Here is a 23,263-nt window from a genome sequence, read left to right on the forward strand (position 1 = left end):
TTGTGGTGTAGGCTGGCAGCTGTAGCTCCTATCTGACCCCTAGCCTGGGAACCTTCATATGCTGTGGGTGTGGCCCTAAAAAGCAAAAAAAAAAAAAAAAAAAAAAAAAAAAAAAGGCTGGTAGGCCCAAATCAGTTTTGTAGTTTGTTTTTCTCCTGGTTGTTTTTTTGTTTTTGATCCCTTTGTGTCTCTTCTCCTTCTGGGACTCCAATAACATGAATGTTGGTGTTCTTGATGTTATTCCAAAGATTCCTCTCCTGGTTGTTTTTTATGTTTTCTTTCTGCCTTAGTAGAAAAGTGACTTACTCAGTCGTAACATTGTGCTAATGCTGGAACCCCTGTCTCTTTTATTGGTAGAATAGATATAAAACCTATGTGGAGCTAAAAAACAAAACAAAACAAAACAAGCAAACAAAACACCACCATGCAAAGGGAGTCTCCAAAGAGCTGGCTGCCATCGGTAGAGCCTGACTCATTCTCCCAAAAATGTTCCTTGCACACATGTGCATAGATATCTATGTGTCCTTTTTTCCCCAGAGATAAAGGATCGTGTTATAAATTTCTCTGGCTCATTTTGTCTGGCTCTTGGTTTGAATTCTTTCATACTGATATATTCAAATGTGCTTCCTTCTTCTACATGGCTTGTGTAGAATTCCATACTTACTCCACTCATCCTTTCTGAAAGCACTTTCCTAATGATGTACTTTTAGGTTGTTTGCTGTTCTTTAGCCCTACAAGTCACGCTGTGCCAACTGAATATATTTCACCTGTATGTATATTTTCATGCTCTTCTCTCCCTTGTTTCTGCCACTTGTTTCTTCTTCTGCAACCTTCCCACACTAGCAGCCATTCCTCATCATTCTTTACCCCCCTCACCTCGTTCTAATTGCCTCTGCAGCATTTATCACTAAATGAAATAGAAGGTTATTTGCTTATTTTTTTTTTGTCATTTGTATCTGCTAGCAGGATGGAAGCTCCATGGGATCAGGAACTTAGTTTTATTCACTGCTGTATACTTAGCACAGAAAATAGTTACAGGCTTTCGATAGGTGCTCAATACTTAATGAATCAATGAACGAATGGTTTGCACATTTTACTATTAGATTATTGGTGTTTTCCTTATGATTCTTATGAGTTCTTTATATAGTAATTAAATAAAACTTTGTTTTCATTTGCCTTACTAATATAGCTTCCAGTGGGGTGTTTGTTATTTAACTATGTTGATGGCATACTTTTTGGCATAAAGAAAGGTTGAATTATTATATACTCAAGCATAACATATTTGTCCTTTACAGCTTTTGAGTTTTGTCTTGCTTATAAAGGCCTTATGCACTCCAGAGTTATTTTTAAAAACGTGTCTGGTATTTTCATGGTTTGTTTTTACGTTGGAATCTTTGATTCATTTGGAATTTATTTTGGCATAGGTAGTGGCTATGTAATCAGCTTTGTTATTTTTTTCCCAAATAGTTAGCCAGTTGATCCAACATTAATTAAAGAACAATTCATCCTTTTCTCATTGCTCTACATGCCATTTTATCACATATCAAATTCCCACAAGTATTTATACTGTATCTGATCTCTATTCTGCTCTGATAATTTGTCTGTCTATTCCTGTGTTGGTACTAATTTATCTTAATTCCCTTTGCATTATAGTGATTTTAACATCTGGGTAAGACTGAGCCCTCCCCCTTGTCCTCTTTCTGCCATAAATTTTCGGTCAATTCTCATGTGGTTATTTTTTCATCAGAATATCAGAAGCCACAAAGCCAATCAACCCTCCCTCCCAAAAATTATCTCACCATTTCATTGAGGTCAGATGACTTTTTGGAAGAAATGACATCAATACAAGTACCCCGCTCTCTTGACTCTTTTTTATGCTCTCCCGGGTTCCCTGATACACACAGATGGAACTTGTCTCTCACACCCATGCACACCACCTTGGCAGGGATGACAGGAAGGCTGAACCCAGCTGGGATTATTCCGCAGAGACTCTAGATGTGGCCTCTCTAGCAAGGCAGCTTCAAGGCTGTCGGACTTCTTCGATGATGGCTGGACCCAAGAGCAAGTGTCCAGAGAACAAGGGGCAGCTATGGGGCCACCTAAGTCCTCACGTCCCTTCCCCATGCACTATTGGTCAAAGTGCTCACATGCCCACCAGCTTCAGGGGAAGGGGATGTAGTCCCTCCCCTTTTGCTGGGAGAGGGTCAAGGCCACGTTTTAAAGCCACCATACCTTCTATTAGGAGAAAACTGGACAGTTTTCTCATTCATTTCATTACTGACGACTTTTCTACAATTTTTCTTCCACTTCTCCTTCTCTTTCTCCATGTTTGCCTCTGGAAACACTGACCTGGTTTAGAACTGGAAAGTAATTCATCTTTGAAATAAAATTTTCAGCTGAGTTGCATTCTTTGCCCACAACCAAGGGGACAGCCGTGTCCTCAGCCTGACTCTGGCCTTCTCATGTCCATTCTCCATGCTACCTTCAGCTATACCCACTTTAGAGCTTGCTGGTGTCCCCCTCCCAGAGGGTTTCAGGAGCAGAGGAAGTCAACTCTAATTCTTTCAATTTTTAGAGACTTGTTATTTGGCACCAATTTTGCATAAGGTTGGAAAGGGAATGAAAATGAAAAGTTAAGTGTTTTGAGGAGTCATGGTGAAATTCAATCACTTAATACAGAGAACACCAGGGTTGGCTGTTCTTTCTAAGACTAATGGCCTTATTTCAAAGACCCTAAAAGACGTGCCCTGGTGATTCCCTGGGACCCTTCTAGATCATCCTCTTTTCTTCTAAATTCTAGTCATAACAGCAACATGTACTGAATACCCACTGTGCAGGTATTTATAGATGTTTATTATCACATTTGACTCTAACTTCAAAGGTGAGAATTCTCTTTTTTTTTCTTTTTACTGCTGCACCTGCAGCATATGGAGTTTCCCAGGCTTGGGGCTGAATCAGAGCTGCAGCTGAGGCCTATGCCACAGCCACGGCAATGCCGATCCGAGCTGCATCTGCGACGTACACTACAACTTGTGGCAATGCCGGATCCTTAACCCACCAAGCAAGGCCAGGGACCAAACCAGCATCCTCACAGAGACCATGTTGGGTCCTTAACCTGCTGAGCCACAACAGGAACTCCTGAGCTGAGAATTCTGAAGCCCAATTTAGAGCTGAGAAGACTGTTGCTCAAAGTGATTCACTGAATTGTCCCAGTGTCACAGAGCTGAAGGAGAGCCGAGCTCTTCCCACATTCTTGCCCTACAAAACCCAGCCCCCTTGCCAACATTATTGGCATCATGTGGGAGCTTGTCTGAAACGCAGAACCTCGGGCCCCATCACAAGCTACGGTTTAACAGGATCCCCAGATGACACAGGTTCATCTGAGAGTTTGAGAATTATGGCTCTGTGTCCCTGCAATCTTCCTATACATGGAATCCCATGGAAAGCTATTAAAAATCCTGATGCCTGAGTTCCTTTCCCCTCTTACTTGCCATTTAATTGGTTTGGGGTGCAACCTGGACATCACGGTTTTTCCAATGCCCCCACCCCAGGTGGTTCTAACATGTATCGAAGATAGAACCAGTGCTTTATACGGCTCACTTGGTACTAAGCATATCTCGTATTCTGCATGCTTGCTTATTATCATTTTTATGTATGGTCTATGCCCCCAACACGAACATATTTTACACATTAGCTCTCTTTCCAGGGTGGTTTCTGGCACAAAATATGCACTCAGGAAACATTTGCTGCTACTGCTCTTATTGAAATTGGTGTTGTAATTGGTTGCTGTGGGGCTGGGGCATCAGTGTTTTTGACAAGGTGCCTCCTGTGATTCTATCGTGCAGTCAAGGTTGAACACCACTGGGTTGGTTCCTGCAGCTCCAGCTAATGGTTGCTATGGAGAAATTTGGGTGGAGGAGTGCCAAATGTTCCAATTTTTGAAGAACCTTAAAACCCCCATTTCATAAGAAATGTCATCAACAAATTTAGGTTTTTGAAAAAGCAGAGTAAAAGTAAAATAAACCATATTTGTTTGTATGTATGCTTGCACCTGTAAAAGATATGGGAAACTCAATATATTTCCAGTCATTCACTGGGGGGGGGTGTCCATGACCCCCTCAAAGTCTAATGATTATAAATGCCACCACCCCCACCATCTTGGAAAAAACACATCACAATCATTGCATAACCATCCAAGCTTAAAAAAAGAGTCCCTATATTGTTCTGTCAATGAGTGTAATACACAGCCCAAACTAGAGATTGTCAAGCCTTGAAGAAGAGTAAACTGTGCCTAATTTTGTGTTCTATGCAATGCCTAGATGTGCCAACAGAACCAGGGAATGTGTGACAACAAGAGGGGGCAGGAGGTAGTTTGCCATTCTGGAAAGAAAAGCGCTGTTTATCAACAAGGCGCTATTGTCACGATTTCCACCCACGGCCTGAGCACTGCTTAGTGATGAAGCAAAACCAAGGAAAAGAGACTTAAACGAAGAGAAGCAAAGAGTAGAAATGAAGGAGTACAGAAGAAATATCATGGCCAGAAGAAAAGTTTTCTATCTTGTTCCTTCATGACCAGGGCCTCCGTCTGAATGGAGTCATTTGCCTGGACAATGGACAGCAGGGCTTCTCCTGAAGCTGCTGTGGGTGGTTGAAGTACAGGGGGCATGGGCTACGTGGTCCATGACATTCTCAGTGAAATGCTCCAGGTATTGAATTTGCAGTCACCTTTTCTTATTTAACTTGGGTCCAAAGATGATTGAGGGCCCCAATTCTAACCCCACATCCTTGCATTTGTCTCATGATGATTAAGGACCCAGAAGCAAGGCCAACATCGAAATAAATGATGAGAAAGAGGAGAAAGATGATGATGGTGGTGTTGGTGATGACAGAGCCAGCACCAATCATCTCAGCAGTTGTCAATTACCAAATGCTTACAATGAGCCATAAGCTGTACTAAATGGCTCACATGTTATAGCTCGTTTATTCTCAACATGATGTCCACACTGATTCCTTTTAAAGGGAAGTCCCATCTTGTTCTCCTGTCCTTCAAGCATTTTATGGCCCCCTCCCTCTTGACTCATTTCCTCTCTGACCTCACCTCCTCCTTATCCCTTCTCCCATCCATCTCATTAACTTCAAGAGATGTTGGCTATTCCTCCAACATGAAGGCTTTGCACTGTGTATTCCTAAGTTAGGAAACTCTTCTTCAGATGTCACAAGCATCCTTCCTGCCACCTTCTTAGTGAGTCCTTCTCAGACTGATCTGTTTAAAATTGCATGTCCCCACTCCTTCAGCCCCCTTTACCTTACTCTTTCCATAGCACTTACCACCTTCTAACATCCAATACTTAATGATTTTTTAAATTGTGTTTCATCCACTAGATGGTAAGGTTCATGGCTGTATCCATGGTATCTAGAAAGATGGTAGGCATATAACTGGTGCTCAATAAATATTTTTTAATGAATATATAAGTGAATTTCATCCTCACAACAATCCTGAAAGATAGGTGCTGTAAGTATCCTGCTCTTACAAATGGATAAAGTTTAAAGAGGCTGCATTTGCCCAAGATCACAAAGGAGAAATTGCTAGAGAGGAGATGTGAAACTAGGACCCAGTGGCACCAAAGCTCATAACAATTCATGACCTGCTCTGTTGTGATTTGTAACAGTTTGGGGCCTTTTTGCAGAAATAACAAATGTAACAATTAAAGTTTAGAGGTGGAGCTGTATTTGGTGCAGTTGGAAATAGGGGAGTTACTGGAAGCTGGTGAGAAAAGGAAAAACCATTTTTGTTCCCTCTGGTTAGGGTAATTCTTAATGTTTAGAGCAGTTGATACCATTTCTTGAATGCTCATTTGTTAAGAAGTTGGACTTTTTGGAGTACTACACTGATGGAAAATCAATCAAGGCTTAGCAAGTCATATTTCTTTGGGGTAAGTAAGTCAAGGGCCACTTGGAACCTTAAATCGCTTAAGAATTTCATCCAGTATGATCCTGCTATATGAAGTTAAGGGTCCAAAGACACCGCATGTCATGCAAACATTTTCCCAGGATTCTTAAAGGCTTCTGTAGATAGCACATTGCATTAACTCAGCCTAATGACCACTCCAACATTCCTCCATCCAAGACTAAAATGAATAGAACTCAACTCATGCCAATCTCACTATGCCTAAGGTGGCTGAATGTGCCTTGGGGACACTTGGTAAATATTAAGCAACATACTTGAGGCTGAGCTTTCAGTGGGTCAAAGTGTTTAGTCTGTGAGGCATTCATTTATGTGCTGTTTGGCCAAACCAAAAAGCAAAGTTCAAGGAAGAGAAGACTGAACAGAAAGAGACTCACATACTTTGACAACAAATTTATGGTTACCAAAGGGGTCAGGTTGGCAGGGGGAAGGAAAGGACTGGGGGTTTGGGATTGGCATGTGCATACTGCAGTATATGGAATGATTGGCCAGTGGGGACCTGCTGTACAGCACAGGGAATTCTACCCCATATCCTGTGATAGTCTACGTGCAAAAAGTATCTGAAAGAAAACAGATGTGTACACGTGTATAACTGAATCACTTTGTTGTACAGCAGATATTGTCACAACATTGTACCTCAACCGTACTTCAATAAAACTTTAAAAAAGAAAAAAAAAGGAAGATAAAACTAAAACATTTTCTCTGGAAAAAGTTTGCAAACACCCTTTGAAAACTGTCTGAAAAACAGTATACAAACAGAAAACATCTTTTGGCAAGTAAGTGAGGAACTAGGTGGGTGAGATGTTTCTTAAGTTTCTAATACAATTTAAGGATAAGAAATAAATTTGGTGACTTGACTTTTTAAAGTTCACTCATTTTAAATAATGAATTTTAAAGTTTCCAGAAAAATCACATATGTGTATTTTGCTGGTGGGAAAGTCTGAACTTCTAGGCTAAGAACAAAGAAATTAATATTTATATTAGAAGGCAAAAAGGCATGATACCCTTAAACAATTTGAGATTCATTTTTTATTCCTTACATAAATCCCTGTCTACTTGGTTACTAAGGATGGATGGAGCCAGAGAAGTAACACAAGGATCAATCCATGTATCCAGAATGACTGCTTGAATTGCAAACATGAAAATTCCACCTAAGCTTTACTGAAACAAAATAGATACTGGCTCAGTTATAAAGGCCTCACACTCTTAATGCAAATATTTATTTATCTAGGGATACTTGGCAAACCAACGTCTGAAAAGCATATTGTGGTAGAAACAATAGACCAGGGATAGAGAGGGAAGTTTTAGAAATGGGAACGGAGGAGCACAAGTAAAACATGAATAGATACATATTAAAGACCAGCTACAATTAAGTGTTCTCATCAATATCTGCAATCATCTGATACGTCATTGGCTGTGATGACTTAATCAGACCAACCTAAGTGAGGTAATGCAGTGCTTCACAATGACAGAAAATCACTTTTTCTAAAAGTCTACCATGTTTTGGGCACTTCACATTTTCATCATAATAGCCAGCCTTTGGTAAGAGCCTTCAAGATTGAACCACCCACACATTATTTCTAATCCTTACAAAGATACCCTGAAATAGATGTTATCTCCATTTTACAGATGAGAAAACTGAGATTTGAAAAGGTTAAATAATGTGGTCTACATTACTTCGTTAGTAAGCAAATCAGAATCCAAACCTAGTTCTGATTCTAAAGCCCCACATATTTCTGATTTGTTACCTGGCTGAAACAATATGTCATAATGTTAAGTGACTTACAAGGCTCCCTACGGAAGGAACAATGAGAATTATGAACAATGAGAACATTCCCAAACTCATTCTATGAGGCCACCACCACCCTGATACCAAAACCAGACAAAGATATCACACACAAAAAAGAAAATTACAGGCCAATATCACTGATGAATACAGATGCAAAGATCCTCAACAAAATACCAGCAAACCAAACCCAGCAATACAATAAAAGGATCATACACTATGATCAAGTGGGATTTATCCCAGGGATGCAAGGATTTTTCAATATCCACAAATGAATCAGTGTGATATAACACATTAACAAACTGAAGAATAAAAACCATATGATCCTCTCGATAGATGTGGCAAAAAGATTTTGACAAAATCAAACACCCACTTCTGATAAAAACCCTCTAGAAAGTGGGCATAGAGGGAACCTACCTTGACATAGTAAAGACTATATATGACAAACCCAAAGCTAACATCATTCTCAATGGTGAAAAGCTGAATGAATTCCTGCTAAGATCAGGGTCAAGACAAGAATATCCACTCTCGCCATTTCTATTCAACATAGTTTTGGAAGTCCTAGCCATGGAAGTCATGGAAGAAAAAGAAATAAAAGGAATCCAAATTGGAAAGGAAGAAGTAAAACTATCAGTTTGCAGATGACATGATACTGTACCCAGTAAATCCTAAAGATGCTATCAGAAAACTGTTAGAGCTCATCAATGAATTTGGTAAAGTTGCAAAATACAAAAACTAATACCTAGTAAATCCTAAAGATGCTACCAGAAAACTGTTAGAGCTCATCAATTTATGTGGTAAAGTTGCAGAATACAAAAATTAATACACTGAAATTGATTGTATTTCTATATACTAAAAATGAATGATCGGAAAGAGAAATTAGAGAAGCAATCCATGTATCATCACATCAAAAAAGAATAAAATACCTAGGGATAAACCTACCAAAAGAGACAAAAGATCTGTACTCTGAAAACTGTAAGACACTAATGAAAGAAATCAAAGTTGATACAAACAGATGGAAAGATATACCATGTTCTTGGATTGGAAGAATCAATATCATCAAAATGAGTATGCTACCCAAGGCAATCTACAGATTCAATGCAATCCTTATCAAATTACCAATGGCATTTTTCACAGAACTAGATCAAAAAAGTTTTTAATTTGCATGGAAACACAAAAGACCCCAAATAGCCAAGTAATTCTGAGAAAGAAAAAATGGAGCAGGAGGAATCAGGCACCTCTACTTCAGGCTATCCTATAAAGCTACAGTCATCAAAACAGTATGGTATTGGCACAAAAAAACAGAAATATAGATCAGTGGAACAGGATAGAAAGCCCAGAAATAAACCCAAGCACCTATGGTCAATTAATCCATGACAAAGGAAGCAAGGCTATACAATGGAGAAAAGACATTCTCTTCAATAAATGGTGCTGGGAAAACCGGACAGTTATATGCGAAAGAATGAAATTAGAACATTCTCTAACACCATACACAAAAGTAAACTCAAAATGGATTGAAGAACAGATGTTCTAAATGTAAGAATGGATACAATAAAACTCTTAGAGGAAAACATAGGCCAAAGACTCTGATATAAACTGCAGCAATACATTCTCAGATCCATATCCTTAGAGTAATGATGATAAAAATAAAAATAAACAAATGGGAGCTAATTAAACTTAAAAGTTTTTGAACATCAAAGGAAACTGTAAACAAAACAAAGACAACCCATAGAATGGGAGAAAATATCTGCAAATGAAGCAGCTGACAAGGGCTTAACCTCAAAAATATATCAACACCTCCTGCAGCTCAATATCAAAAAAACAAACAACCCAATAACAAAATGGGCAATAGATCAAAATAGACATTTCTCCAAAGAAGACATATGGATAGCCAAAAAACACATGAAAAGATGTTCAACATCACCAATTATTAGAGAAATGCAAATCAAAACTATCATGAAGTACCACCTTAGACCAGTCAGAATGGCCATCATCAAAAAATCCATAAATAATAAATGCTGGATACTTTGATAGGGGTTTCATTGAATCTGTAGATTGCTTTGGGTTGTATAGCCATTTTTATAATAGTAATTTTTCTGACCTGGGAGCATGCAATATATTTCCATTTCTTTGAATCCTCTTTAATTTCCTTGATTAATGTTTTATAGTTCTCAGCATATAAGTCTTTCACCTCCTTGGTCAGGTTTATTCCCAGGTATTTGATTTTTTTGGGTATAATTTTAAAAGGTATTGTATTTTTGTATTCCTATTCTAATATCTCATTGCTGGTATATAGAATGTGACTGATTTCTAAATGTTAATCTCATATCCTGCTACTTTCCTGAATCTGTTGATCAGTTCAAGTAGTTTTTGATTTGAGTCCCTAGGGTTTTCTACATATAGTATTATGTCATCTGCATACAGTGACAATTTTACCTCTTTTCCAATTTGGATACCTTTTATTTCTTTCATTTGTCTGACTGCTGTGGTTTGTACTTCCAATATTATGTTGAATAAAAGTGGTGAGGGTGGGCATCCTTATCTTGTTTCAGATTTTAGTGTGAAGGCTTTCAGCTTTTCTCCATTGAGTATTACATTTGCTGTGAGTTTGTCATAAATGGATTCTATTATATTAAGGTGTGTTCCCTCTATACCCACTTTGGTAAGAGTTTTTGTCATGAATGGATGTTGTACTTTGTCAAATGCTTTTTCTGCATCTATTGAGATGATCATGTGGTTTTTGACTTTTCTTTTGTTAATGTGGTACATGAGGTTGATTGATTGTGTATGTTGAACCATCCTTGTGAACCTGGGATGATTCCCACTTGGTTGTGGTGCATGATCTTTTTCATATGTTGTTGGATTCAGACGGCTAAAATTTTGTTGAGAATTTTTGCGTTTAGATCCATCAAAGGTATTGGCCTATAGTTTTCTTTTTTGGTAGTATCTTTGTCTGATGTTTATATTAGGGTGACAGTGGCATCACAGAATGTCTTTGGGAGTACTCCTTCTTCTTCAACCTTTTAGAAAAGTTTAAGGAGGATGGGTATAAGTTCCTCCTTGTATGTTTGGTAGAATTCGCCTGTGAAGCCATCTGTTATCAAAACAGACATACCAATGAATGGAACAGAATAGAGAACCCAGAAATAAACCCAGACACCTACAGTCAATTTATCTTTGACAAAGGGAGGCAAGAATATAAAATGGGAAAAAGACAGTCTTTTCAGTAGGTGGTGCTGGAAAAACTGGACAGCCACATGTAAATCAATGAAACTGGAACACACCCTCACACCATGCACAAAAATAAACTCAAAATGGCTTAAAGACTTAAACATAAGACAAGACACCATCAAACTCCTAGAAAAGAATATAGGCAAAACATTCTCTGATATCAACCTTACAAATGTTTTCTCAGATCAGTCTCCCAAAGCAACAGACATAAAAACAAAAATAAACCAGTGGGACCTAATCAACTTATAAGATTTTGCACAGCAAAGGAAACCATAAAAAAAAAAAACAAAGAGAAAACTTACAGAATGGGAGAAAGTAGTTTCAAATGATGCAACGGACAAGGGCTTCATCTCTAAAATATACAAACAACTTCTACAACTCAACAGCAAAAAAACCAACAATGCAATGGAAAAAATGGGCAAAAGACCTGAATAGACATTTCTCCAAAGAAGATATACAGATGGCCAACAAGCACATGAAAAAATGCTCAACATCACTGATTATTAGAGAAATGAAAATCAAAACTACTATGAGGTACCACCTTACACCAGTCAGAAAGGTCATCATTAATTCGTCCACAAATAATAAATGCTGGAGAGGGTGTGGAGAAAAGAGAACCCTCCTAACTGTTGGTGGGAATGTAAATTGGTACAACTACTATGGAAAACAGTTTGGAGGTACCTTAGAAAACTAAATATAGAACTACCGTATGATCCAGCAATCCCACTCTTGGGCATATATCCAGACAAAACTTTCCTTGAAAAAGACACATGCAGCCACATGTTCACTACAGCACTATTCACAATAGCCAAGACATGGAAACAACCCAAATGTCTATTGACAAATGAATGGATTAAGAAGATGTATCTATACACAATGGCATACTACTCAGCCATAAAAAAGAAAAAATAATGCCATTTGCAGCAACATGGATGGAATTAGAGACTCTCACACTAAGTGAAGTAAGTCAGAAAGAGAAAGACAAAAACCATACAATATCACTTCTATCTGGAATAATCTACATACAGCACAAATGGAACTTTCCACAGAAAAGAAACTCATGGACTTAGAGAACAGATTTGTGGTTGCCAAGGGGGAAGGGGAGGGGGTGGGATGGACTGAGCATTTGGGGTTAATAGATGAAAACTATTGCCTTTGGAATGGATAAGCAATGAGATCCTGCTGTATAGCACTGGGAACTATGTTTAGTCACTTATGATGGAGCATGATAATGTGAGAAGAAAGAATGTATATATGTATGTGTGACTGGGTCACCATGCTGTGCAGTAGAAAATTGACAGAATACTATAAACCAGCTATAATGGAAAAAAAATTAAAAAAAAAAGAAATAATAAAGCAAGCATCCTTGCTTTGTTCCTAAAAATAAGAAGAAGAATAAATGCTGGAGAAAAGGGAACTCTATTACACTGTTGGTGGGAATGTACATTGTGTAACCACTATGGAAAACAGTATGGTGGTTCCTCAAAAACTAAAAATAGAACTACCATTTGATCCAGCAATCCCACTCCTGGGCATCCATCCAGAGAAAACTATAATTTGAAAAGATACACATACCCCAGTGTTCACTGCAGCACTATTTACAATAGCCAAGACATGGAAACGACCTAAATGTCCATCAACAGAGGAGTGGATAAAGAATGTGTGGTACATATACACAATGAAATATTACTCAGCACAAAAAGAATGAAACAATGCCATTTGCAGCAACATGGATGGACCTAGAAACTATCATACTACGTGAAGTTAGACAGTGAAAGACAAACATCATATGATATCACATATAAGTGGAATCTAAAAAAAAAGGATACAAATGAACTTATCTGCAGAACAGAAAGAGACTCACAGACTTCAGAAAAACTTACGGCTACCAAAGGGGACAGTTGGGGGATCAGGAGGGAGGGACTATAGGTTTGGGACTGGTATATGGAATGATTGGCTAACGGGAACCTGCTGTATAGCACAAACTCTACCCAGTGTTCTGTGATCATCTATGTGGGAAAAAAATCTGAGAGATAATGGATATGTATATATGTATGACTGGGTCACTTTGTTGTACAGCAGAAATTATCACAATTTTTTAAATTAACTATACTTCAATAAAACTTTAAAAATTTATGAAAGATATAAATAAGCCAGTAAGAGAAATCAGCCACTGTAGGTTATACTTTTTATGATGAACAACTGAGAAAAGTAGGCCTTGAAAAAGCCTATGGCGGTCATTTAAACATTGAAAAACATTTTTTTTTTTTTTTTTGGTGTTGCTTCAGAGAAATAACAAGTAAGCAAATGATATCATTTTGCAGTGAGACGAAACCCCATAGCTGTGTATACGTCTGTGTCCGTATTTTCCATACCAGAAAGGGCATTTTTTTCTAATTTTATTCATTCTAGTATCTTATTTCCAAATATGCATAGAATATACAAGAAGTGAAAGGCTCCCCATCTTTGGCATGTTAGAGGTAAACTGCCTAATTTCAAAACATAATTGTGTGTGGGGGGGAGGGATATATCAAGAGTTTGGGATTAACATATATACACTACTGTTTATAAAATAATTAAAAAGGATCTGCTGTATAGCAGAGCATAATCTACTCAATAATCTGTAATAACCTATGTGGGAAAAGAGTTTGCAAAATAATGGATATATGTATATGTATCACTGATTTACTTTGCTGTGCACCTGAAACTACCACGATATTGTAAGTGAACTATACTCCAATAAAATGTTTGAAAAACCATATTTCCAAGCCTTGTGCTTATAAGAAAAGTCATTTACCTGCCACATTATCAGCCTGATCATTTTTTAAACTCACAAGCATTATTTCCTGCCTTCTTCAGCAAGAGTTACTTGAGAGAGGGCACCATTCCAGACAGAGTCATGGCGTCAAGGTCACCCCATGAACTTGAGGGCTCAGGAGTGTGCAGGAACAAGTCTGGGGCAGAATGGGCCTCTCTCCACCCACCTTTGGGAGCTGACAGCCTGTGGAGAGCAAGTGATGAATGCCACAGTCCTCAGCCAACTTTGTGCTTTTGGACTTTACAAAAACAAATAAACCTAAGCTTTTCAACTGACTAGAACTGCTTAAACAACTTTATTAACGTGGCTGCTTTAGAAGGTCCCTGGGCAGTTTGTCTTTGGGCTGTAGATAAGATACCTTGCAAAGAGCAAAGCCATTAATATTCATTACTATAAACATGGGAATCACAAAGAAATATGGCAATTGTAAATAAGATAATTATAACATGGATAGTTTTTATCGGCTAGAAAAATTAACTTGGTTTTCTTAAAAACATTCATTTTATTTTTAAGTTTGAACTTCAAAAGCTTAAATATTGCCTGGTACAATTACTTAACAGAAATCTCATAACACACCTCACATTTCTTTCCTTAGTGATTAAATATTTTTAATGGCTTCTGGAACTTCATGAGCTTATACAAATTCACTTTGAATATATTTTTCTCCTCATCAATAATCTCAATGTACTGGCAAAGCACTATCAAGAAACAATGTACTCTTGTCATATTTGATAAGGTGAGAAAGAAGAGAAAGAAATAATTTTTAATGAGGGGTATTTTGATCTCAATCACATTTATTGGCTAAAAAGCTGTATAATGCATTCAGGTCAGAGTTATTTGTTTAACTGGCTACTTTCAATATTAATCAGTTAGGCTTGGTACATATTATTTGCATTTTGAAACCTATGATTACCTTTTCCAAACTAAAAATCAAAATGTGTCAGAAAAGTACAGGTACACTTAAATAGAGATGAAATATTTTCAGTTAGAATTGTTCTTGGAAAACCAGATCATGTACCCAGAGAGCTTCACTCTAATCCAGACGTGTCAGTCAATGTAGAGATTAGCTCTTAAAGACAACTTCATCCAGTTCTAGTTTTTGGCAGCAGAGCTACACACAAGGTGTCAATGGGACCTACAGCTCTCAACCATGCTTAAGTTAGGGCTGACTCACTCCATGCAGAACAAGCATCCTCCATTCAGCCTCACTGTGGCCATTATGTCACCTCGTGGTGCCAATCTAGACCAGACTTAGGGTAGCCAGGGTAAGCCAGAGTCCCTCTTCCACTTTACCTTTACCCCTGAGCTTGGGGGAAGTCATAGCCAGGGTGGCAATGGTGGGGTGAGAGGCTAAGTCCAACTTCTTCTGCTTGGTTCCAACACCTCTGCCCACCAACATGTAGGTTGCTCTACTTCCTGGAAGCATGTGTACTCTGATTGTCTAAAGGATCTAGAGTTAAGTTATTTGCACTGACATTCATCAGTATTTGTTTTCATATCCATTTTTCCCTGTGACTATTTCACAGCTGCCTTTCTTCTTCTTCTTTTTTTAAAGCCATACCTGCAGCATATGGAATTTCCCAGGCCAGAGGTCAAATCAGAGTGCGGCTGCCAGCCTACACCACAGCCACAGCAACACCAGATCTGAGCCGCAGCTTGAGGCAATGCCAGATCCTTAACCTACTGAGTGAGGCCAGGGAGCATACCCACATCCTCACAGAGACAAAGTCAGGTCCTTAACCCACTGAGCCACAAGGGGAACTCCCATAGCTGCCCTTCTTAAACAACACTCCCCAGCATTTACAAAACTGATGACACATTCATAATTACTTCAATGAATGTGTACTGAGCCCCAGGTGTTCGCTAGGAAGTGAGCTGGAGGCTGAAAATATAAAGCCAACTCAAATGGTAGAGTCCTCACCTTGGATGGACTTTCAGCTTATTGGGAAGATCACGACACTGTTCTAGGACCACTGGAAGGGTATAGACAGAGCTCACCAGAGACTCTGAGGAGGGAGGGAGTATCCACACCTGGGAATAGGTTAGGGTAGTGATTAAGGACTGAGTCAATGCAGAGGAAGGGATGTGAAAAACACTTGCATACATTATTACCACATCAATGAATACATATTACTATAATGATATTAATATTACATCACATATATTAAACAAAGATGCACTGCACTTGAGGCTGGCGATGGCAGCCAGGGGGTGAAGACCCTGTGGTTTTATCAACCACATTGGGATGAACAGAGACATGAAATAACCATCCCTTGGGCTCACTTCTTCATGGTACATAACACCAAATTCAGACTTGTTAGATCAGATTGCTGTGTGGTATAGAAGACCAGCCTTTAGGTTGAGCTCAGCCTAGCTGGGTTCAAGTCTTGCTGTGCCATTTAGAGCCAAGAGAATGTAGATAAATTGCCTGAGTTCCTGTCTTCTCATCTGCAGTAAGAATACCAGGGTAGGGAGTTCCCTTTGGGGCTCAGCAGTTAACGAACCCGATTAGGATCCATGAGGATGCAGGTTTGATCCCCGGCCTTGCTCAGTGGGTTAAGGATCTGGTGTTGCTGTGAGCTATGGTGTAGGTCACAGACGCGGCTCAGATCCTGTGCGGCTGTGGCTGTGGCTGTGGCTGGCAGCTGTAGCTCCGATTAGACCACTAGCCTGGGAACTTCCACATACCACAGGTATGGCCCTAAAAAGCAAAAACAAAACAAACAAACAAAAACAACACAACAAACAAAAAAAACCCCCAGAATACCAGGGTATGTAACATGCTCTGAAGATTCCCACTTTTATCAGATATTCTGAAGGACATTCTATAGCAATATAACCAGATTATAATCAGCAAAATGTTTGAAGTTCTGCTGGGCTTGCAGAAAATCTCCAAGGGGTTTAATGATATAAAACAGTGATATAAATCTAGAAGAGTGAGTGGTGAGCAAATGAACGAACTGCCATTGCCCCGGAGCCAAATGTTGAACTCGCACCCAGATCAGAGGCAGAAACCTGGGGTTCCATACAAGGAGGCTGGGGATTAAACATAAGACCTTCTGGAAGCTAAAATCCTTAAATGCAAAAGAGGAAGTGGAGATTCAGCAGTGCATCTCAGGCCTGCTAGCTGGTGAGTGGCAGAGCTGAGGTTTGAATTCAGGTCTCTACTGGCTCCAAAGTGCTTTTTACTGAACACCCTGCTTCCACCACAGGGTGCTCTGCATTTGGGGACAAAGTGTAGAAAGGAAGGATGAGGAGAAAAGAAAATCAACCTCCATCGTGAGACATCGGATGATAGATGTTCATGCATTTGACTGAACTTAACAAGGGGGCAGTATTTTAACCCAAGTTGGGTCATTTTTAACACTCTCTTCATCTAAACTTTAAATAAAAAAAATTTTTTTTTGTCTTTTATATTTTTAGGGCCACACCTGCCGCACATGGAGATTCCAAGGCTAGGGGTCTAATCGGAGCTACAGCTGCCGGCTTACACCACAGCCACAGCAATGCCAGATCAGAGCCGCATCTGTGACTTACACCACAGATCATGGCAATGCTGGATCCTTAACCCACCGAGCAAGACCAGGGATCAAACCCACAAACTCATGGTTCCTAGTCAGATTCGTTTCCGCTGCGCCACGATGGGAATTCCTCTAACCATTTTTTTCAACAATAATCATAACACATATATTTCACACGTGGTTAAAAATTACTAAACAAAAATATTTCAGCTCACCATGTACCCTCTGTTTCACCATTTTAAATTTAAAACACAAGTAAAAATTCCAGGTGATCACATCGTACGATAGAACTGAAGGAATTTGTTTCTTCGTCTCTAGTCCTTGGGCTATTACTGTTTATTTTGAAACTATTTAAATGTCAATTACATAGTCCCCCAAGGGCTGGGGATACAAACAATTCTCAAAGCATTGAACATCTAGAGAGGGATGGGAGTTAGCAGATGCAATTATACACAGAATGAATAACAAGGTCCTACTATACAGCCCAGAGAACTTTATTCAATATCCTATGATAAATCACAATGGGAAAGAAGGAAAAAGAATATACGTGTGTATAACAGAATCACTTTTGTGTACAGCGGAAATTAACACAACATGGTAAATCAACTATACCACAATTCAAAAAAACCTGCAAAGAACAAAAAGAGAAGCAACAGGAAACAAAACAAAACAAAACACAGAACGTCCTTCAAACCTCTAGGAACTAACTGGAAACTAAGACATGCTGCTGAGTTCTGTGTGCTGGAACTGACAGTATAGAGGGGAATTCATGTGAACTTACATTTATTAAATGATACAGAATACAATTTGCTGATTTGAGCCTGAAAAATATCTGACTAAAACTCAACAGTACTTGCAGCCATTGTTTAGAACTTGAATCAACAAAATATATTTTTTAGGGGTAGCTTTTTATTACTGAGATTCTTTAGAACAGGCATGATGATTTTAAGACCCACTGGTTTTTACTGGTTTTATTATCGTTTTTGGATTCTCTACAGACAATGTGCCCCCTCGTGGCCTGCAGACCTAGGACGGACTAAGGCCAACATCTTGTCCTTGGTACGTCTCTGTACTGGAATTTTGAGAAAACAAGTATGGACGCCTCTTCTTTCTGGCATGCTCCATTAGCACACATGCCCTGAGCTCCCCTGGCTTTACGGTGGTGGGGTGTCAAGATGATCACGGCGGGCTGTGTGTGATGTTTGCACGTACGTGTGCCCCAAGGAACAGGGGAGACTCTGCAATGTGGAAAGCACACTCAACATAGCTAGTCATCTGCAGAGTGACGAAGAGAGGAACAATGCTCCAATGTTCCAGAAGATTCTCAAGGGACCTCACTGGTCTGGGGAAAGCCCTGTAAAACAGAATGGATAATGACAGGGCATCTCACCAGGCACAGGGACTCACTATGGCACCATATTACCACATCTTCTCAAGCTTGCCAGCTTCACCTCTGACAAATTCAGACAGACTCCCAGGGGCTCCTCAGGCTGGGAAGTGGCTTAATTTTAGCTTTGGCTCCTCTGGCTGCAGGTTCACTCCATGGAACCGCTGGTCAAGATCCTAAGTGACGTCACCACTTGAACTTAGGCCATGGGACCATTTGACTCACTCTTTAACGCGGTTAATGCCTTTTGGTTAATTGAGCTCTGTTTGCCTGTAATTTTCAAAAAGGCCCCAGGAAAGAAAGACTATTATTAGCCCCATTTGATGAATGAAGAAACAGAGGCTTAGGGAGGATAAGAAACTGGTACAAGTTCAGGGAAACTGCAGGGATAGAGCTGGAGCTCCAAGATAGCTCTAATGCTTAAGTCCATTCTCTTAACCTTTACAGTATGTTTATGAGCAATAAAGGAGTTAGAAATTCTCCCTAAGACAAACACAATTTCAAAGTGATAAATGTAGCTTAAGGTTAAAGTACAAAATAAAAGGTACAGATTTGTCTCTCTGTACCATTTGTGAAAATATTTTGACCCAAGAACCTTAGATAGGAATTCCCATTGTGGCGCAGTGGAAACAAATCTGACTACTATCCATGAGGATGTGGGTTAGATCCCTGGCCTCATTTGGTGGGTTGGGATCCTACGTTGCTGTGGCTGTGACATAGGTGAGGAGCTGTAGCTCTGATTCGACCCCTAGCCTGGTAACTTCCATATGCCGTGGATGCAGCCTTAAAAAGCAAAAAACAAAAGCAAAGAAAATAAAAACTAAAAATAAAATTAAAAAAGATCCCTAGATAGAGGGCCAGGGTAACAACATCCAGAGTCTTAGTCCACAAAACAAACAAACAAAGGTTATAACTAAATATATATATATGAGATAAGCCTGTTTTCAATCAAAAGGTGAAGAAAATCACTTTTTTTTTTTTTTTTTTTTTTTTTTTTTTTTTTTTGTCTTTTGTCTTTTTAGGGCTGCACCTGCAACATGTGGAGATTCCCAGGCTAGGGGTCTAATTGGAGCTGTGGCTGCTTGCCACAGCAACGTGGGATCCAAGCTGAGTCTGTGACCTACACCACAGCACACAGCAACACCGCATTCTTAACCCACTGAGCAAGGCAAGGGATCAACACGCAACCTCATGGTTCCTAGTCGGATTCATTTCCGCTGCTCCACGACGGGAACTCCAGATCACATATTTGAAGCATACTTGGTAGAGATTTTATGTTCTCATCTGACTAATAATAATTTGTCTGTAAACTGCTTATTTATTTATTTTTAGGTTTCATTGAGAGCTCCTGGAGAAATTCCCAGCAGTGCTAGGATTATCCATGGCCACCTTTCATCCAGATCCTCATTTGGCTGGATGTGTGTTACCTGCAAAGTCAGAGACTGGCTAGCTTCTTGCACTTTCCTTAAGGCCCTCACCTGTCCTGTGTACTGGCAATTCCAGCAGCAACATCCTCAAGGCTGGAGTCAGGTCACTTTGGAGGCTGGCACCCAACAGAACCCCTTCACTAGCCAGCGATTCCAGCCCTGGGAAGCACTGAAAGCATTTGTCTTTTAAGAGTCCACAGCTCCATTTTAAAGGATGGCTTTAAATGCATTTCTAGGTAATTCAGCCTATGTCTGATATTTATGATTCTTTAAAAGCATATATAACGTTGCGTTTATAGGATCTGCTATGGTGACACTCATTTTTTAAATTTATTTTTTATTTTTGGCCATGCCCACAGCAGGCAGAAGTTCCCAGGCCAAGGACTGAACCCCTGCCATAGCAGGGACCCAAGCCCCTGCAGTGACAACGCCAGATCCTCCACCTGCTGCGCCACCAGGGAACTCTGATGCTCATTCGGTTTAATGAAGTAAAATAAGGTCAGTTCATGCTCATCATGTTCTTTCTCTGTCTTTCCAGTAACTAGTGGAAATGACAGTGCTGGCACTTCTGCTGGCACCGTTTTTGTTCGAGGTTCTTTCACACACACTTGGACTTCCACAACAAATCAGGGAGACAGACAGAGCAGGTATTGTCTTCTGCAGTTAATGGATGAGAAAATTGAGGGGTAAAATGTGGAGGAGGAGTATTGGATCTGTAATCTGAAAGCTTCTACTCACAGTGGGCTGGTACAACAGCTCTCTCAAAAAAAGAAAAAAAAAAAAAAAAAAAAAAGGCCCCACGTAGCTGATTTTCAGGTGTAAGGAATTCCTCCACAGACGTTTTAAACTACCGACACAATACTACTGCATCTGTGGAGGTGGGGAGATGTGGAAAGTTAGCAGCACAAGCTAGCGCTGGTCCACAGAGTCCTTAGCTCCTAACCCAGTGTTCTTAATAGGCCATCACGGTATCAATTTAAAACCCCTTTCTAGCCTGAGGTCCTTGAGAGGGAGCCTCAAGACTGTAAGTACAAGGACTTACTGTGTAACAGAGGGTAATCTATTCTATACAGTAATATAACCTATATGGCGAAAGAATCTGAAAAGGAATGATACATGCATGTGAACAACTGATTTACTTTGTTGTACCCCTGAAACTAACACAACTTTGTAAGTCAACTATACTCCAATGAAATTTATTAAAAACAAACAAACAAAAAATACATGCAATGCATGGTTGTCTTGTGGGACGCTTGGCTGTAGACCTTTCTTCCGGTTGTGATGATCGCACCATGGCACAACCAAATGGATTCCAGAAACTGTCCCTACAGTGATCCAGGGATCAGAACCATACCAGGATGTGTCAGAGAGCACCAGCTCCTACCACTCCCTTTGTACTGACGTGGTACTTTTCAGCCTAAGACCTCTGAGCATCTTCCAAGCCTGCCTAACCATCCATTTTACAGATGGGGGTGGAGGGGAGGGGGGAAAAGTCCTGGAAATCAGACCACAAGCTCCAGATCATACAGGACATGAGAGCTTGACAGTCGTGACTGGGGGCTTCACCATTGCACCAGGACACCTTGGCCATTACTGGGAAAAAAAAGAGACTTCTGAAAATGTGCCAGGAAGTCCAGGACTCCCATCAAACACAACGTGAGAGGTGGGAAAGCTGTGGGCCAACACTTCTCCTATAGGCCATGTTTGGGTTGTGGTTTTCAAACTATGCTTTGTGGAGCCTCAAGGGTCCTAGGGTCTCAGGGACATGGAAGGTGGGAAAGCATAAGGGCGAAAGACTCTGGACTCTCCCCCCAAATGTGAATTAAAGCATTCATCTCTTTTATGTATTGCATGTCAGATTAAGATTTCCTTTGAAGAGAGAGTTCTATGACTTAAAAAAAAAAGTTGGAAAACCCTAGCAAAGACCAAAGTCTAAACTGTTAATTTTCAAACAAGGCTCCTTGGTGTGACATACTGGCTCTTGCAAAACAAAGGGAGCCTCCAGGCTGCTCTTTTCCTATGATCCAGCGAGACAGTCTATGTGCAAACACACTGAAAAGAGTGTGGGGGTAGGGAAGCTGAAGTCGACACAGGGCCTTTTGCCTCAACCTGATCCATTTTGAAAGCAATTGGATGCTGTGGTGGTGTTTCCATCCTATGACTTCCCAAACAGTCCAGGCACTCTGGGTCCTCAGCTGACACCCTAGAGGCCAGCCATGATCCCCTGAGCAAATGCACAGAGGTAGCTTCCTTCCCACACTTGCTGGGGTGACACGTGCGCAGGCTGCACAGACCCATAACAAGGCTTCTGTGAAAACAGACAAGGCAACTGGGCATTGTGATGAACAAATATCAGTTTGTCCGAACTGCAAACTCGCAGTCACCTTCTAATGTACTGCTGGCCAAAAGTCAAAGAAGCAAAGAAAATCGTTTTTATAATTAGCCCAAGTAATTCAACTATTTTAAATAGTAAAAAGAACACTGAGCAGACTGCTGAATATTCTATAAAAATCTACATAGGAAAGAAAGAATATATATATAGAATATATATATATATATGTGCATATATATATACATAAAACTGATTCACTTTTCAGTAAACCTAAAGCTAATACAACATTGTAAATCAACTATATTCCACTAAAAGATTTAAAAATAAATAAGTAGAAGGAAGAAAAAAGACCTAGGGGCTGTGCCAATCAAAACGTATAGCTTTAATTTGCACAACACTATACTAACTTTGGGCCTACTCAGAACCAATATTAAATACTAAATATTTCCTGAGACAACATTAGAAGCTCACAGGTAAAGACAGGTCTGATATCGAAGCACATATATTTTTTTAAAACAGATATTCATCCTGAAGCTGCAATGGAAAAGTGCATAGGAAGAGAATATATACATAATCGTGTGTTCCTGTTATGCCTTACAGCATTTAAGTACATGATGTGTAAAGTGTTTCAATGTATGTTTATCTATGTGTGTATATATTTATACTGTCCTTTTTAAGATTAATAAAATGCTCTATAACTTTTGCTGGAATAAAATAACAGTCTTTAAAACTGATACTCCTTTTTTTTTTTTTTTTTTTTTTTTTTTTTTTGACTGCTCCCACAGCAAATGAAAAA

General features: G+C 39.6%; 1 protein-coding gene across 17 annotated transcripts in view; it reads right to left on the minus strand.

The window, feature by feature from the left end:
* The window catches only part of THRB (thyroid hormone receptor beta), a 459,872-nt gene that overhangs the window by 293,188 nt on the left and 143,421 nt on the right, over positions 1 to 23,263 (minus strand). For 2 of the 17 annotated variants that reach the window (XM_013981414.2, XM_021071433.1), the window contains exon 1: positions 15,722 to 16,319. The exons of the other annotated variants lie outside the window; for them this stretch is intronic. The gene's annotated coding sequence lies outside the window, so the exon portion shown is untranslated. Of the gene's footprint in view, positions 1 to 15,721; positions 16,320 to 23,263 lie in introns of those variants that run through there. 17 annotated transcript variants of the gene reach the window in all.

The sequence above is a fragment of the Sus scrofa genome, chromosome 13 (genome assembly GCF_000003025.6).
Source record: "Sus scrofa isolate TJ Tabasco breed Duroc chromosome 13, Sscrofa11.1, whole genome shotgun sequence".
In the NCBI taxonomy this organism is placed as follows: domain Eukaryota; kingdom Metazoa; phylum Chordata; class Mammalia; order Artiodactyla; family Suidae; genus Sus; species Sus scrofa.